At 41.6% G+C, this 2,371-nt stretch overlaps 1 pseudogene; it reads left to right on the forward strand.

Moving 5' to 3' along the window:
- The first annotated feature begins 209 nt into the window (after positions 1-209).
- On the forward strand, positions 210-1,610 carry LOC124975189 (polyadenylate-binding protein-interacting protein 1-like; annotated as a pseudogene).
- Positions 1,611-2,371: the final 761 nt, after the last annotated feature.

Here is a 2,371-nt window from a genome sequence, read left to right on the forward strand (position 1 = left end):
CCTACAAAAGAGGAGCGAGAGAGAGGCGGGCTCCGCGGGGATCAGCCTGTGGTCCGCTCCTCCCGAAGCACGGAGGAACAGGGCCCGCCGCCCAGCTCTTCCATGAGGCCTGAGTGAGGTGCAGCGGCTAGAGCCGGCCCGGGGCGCCTTCCTCCGAGTTCTACCAGGAGCGCGGCTGCCGTCAGAGGAAGAGGAGGAGGAGGAGAAGCATGTCCGACGGTTTCGATTGGGCTCCAGGTACTGGTCGGGCTGGAGTCGGGGCCTGGGCCACGGAGGGGGCAGGCCTGAGAGCGGCGGGTTCCTGAATGAAGCGGGGCCTGCCGAATGGTCCTGGCATGAGCCGCAGCCACAACCCAAAGCCCCGGGCTTCCTGCTGCCGATGTGCCAACCCAGGACGGCCCCGCCGCCAGGGGCCCAGAGCGAGGCCAACACAGGCTCCCAGTGGCCTCGCTAGCCCGGGGCGCTCCCAGAACAAAGGGGGCTCCTGAGAGCTCCACCTAGTCCACAGTATAAAATCCCACCACAGAACTTCAAGTCAGCAATGGCTAAACTCCAGGTGGTTGTGTCTCCTGTGTTAATGTCTAAACTGCCAATGCCCCTGAAATTTACCCATCATGTTATTCTTCTAATTATAGAGAATCCCACGAGGATGGTTGTGAGGATTATCCCACTCTATCAGAATATGTTCAAGATTTTTTTAATCATCTTACAGGGCAGCCTGGCAGTTTTGAAACTGAAATCAAACAGTTTGCAGAGAGCCTGAATGGCTGGGTTACAACAGATGATGCTTTGCAAGATCTTGTGGAACTCATCTACCAACAGGCTACATCTATAACAAATTTCTCTTATATGGGAGCTCACCTGTGTAATTACCTGTCACATCATCTGACAATAAGCCCACAGATTGGCAACTTTCGCCAATTGCTACTTCAAAGATGTCGGACTGAATATGAAGTTAAAGATCTAGTTGCAAAAGGAGTAGAAGTGACTCAAAAATGATTTCATTCATTTGTACTCTGGGAGTTTATCTTAACTTGGAGATGAAGGGAACAAATGGACAGGTTACAAGAGCAGATTTCCTTCAGGTTGGTCTCTGAGAATTGCTGAATGCCCTATTCTCTAATCCTATGAATGACAGCTTAACTTGTGCAGTAAAATTACTGAAGTTGAGAGGGTCAGTTTTGGAAGATGCCTGGAAGGAAAAAGGAAAGACTGATATGGAAGAAATTATTCAGAGAATTGAAAATGTTGTCCTGGACGCAAACTGCAGCAGAGATGTAAAACAGATGCTCTTGAAGCTTGTAGAACTCCAGTCAAGTAATTGGGGTAGAGTTCATGCAACTTGAACATATGGAGAAGCAACACCTGAAAATGATCCTAACTACTTTATGAATGAACCAACATTTTATACAACTGATGGTGTTCCTTTCACTGCAGCTGATCCAGATTACCAAGAGAAATATCAAGAATTACTTGAAAGTAATTATGAAGAAAATGGAACAGATATGTCAGGGGGTGGTGATCCATATTTGGGTGATATTGATGGTGAGATGGACCCAGAGATTGAAGAAGCTTATGAAAAGTTTTGTTTGGAATCATATCATAAGTGAAAACAGTAAAGTTAAATTTCAGCATGTCAGTTTTATAAAACTGATTAGGTATGGTGATTTAGCAGAACACAGGAAAGTAAAAAAATGTGTCACACTTATACCAAATTAAGGATGTTGTGTTATGTTACTAATGTATGCAACTTTAATTTTGTTTAACACTATCTGCCAAAATAAACTATTTCCTATAACTTAAAATGTGTATATTTATAAAATAGTTTATCATGTACAGTTAATTCCATTGTTTTAGCTGCAATAAAATTGATTTTGAAATAAATGAAATGTTGAAAGTAAATTTTGCTAGCTGGTTAGATATTTATACCTTAAGTTCTTGAGGGGGAAAAATCTTAACCTAGAAATACATATTACTGCAAAAATGTAGCATTCTTTTTTTAGGTATAACTATTATAGATTTTCAGTTTGACATGTCTCATACTAATCACAATCATGAACTCTTTAAAGTCTTGGAATATATCAACAACTGATTTACATATGTAGATGCTGTTTGATACCAAGGGCTTTAAAAATGTCATTAATGGAAAAAAAATCTTGCAACTCCTCTACTAAACAACCTAGACTCACCCTTCACTGATAATTTTTTTCTAATTCAAGAATTGTTCTTTTGTTTCACCTTACTAACTTCATTGCCCGAAGGCCTAGAACATTATTCTGCTTTTATTTATATGGCTTTCTCACTTTTGCTTTGTAGCATGAGTTGCATTAACCTTTTTTTTTTTTAAATTAGGGAATTTTACTAGATATTT

The sequence above is a fragment of the Sciurus carolinensis genome, unplaced genomic scaffold, assembly GCF_902686445.1.
Source record: "Sciurus carolinensis unplaced genomic scaffold, mSciCar1.2, whole genome shotgun sequence".
Classification (NCBI taxonomy): domain Eukaryota; kingdom Metazoa; phylum Chordata; class Mammalia; order Rodentia; family Sciuridae; genus Sciurus; species Sciurus carolinensis.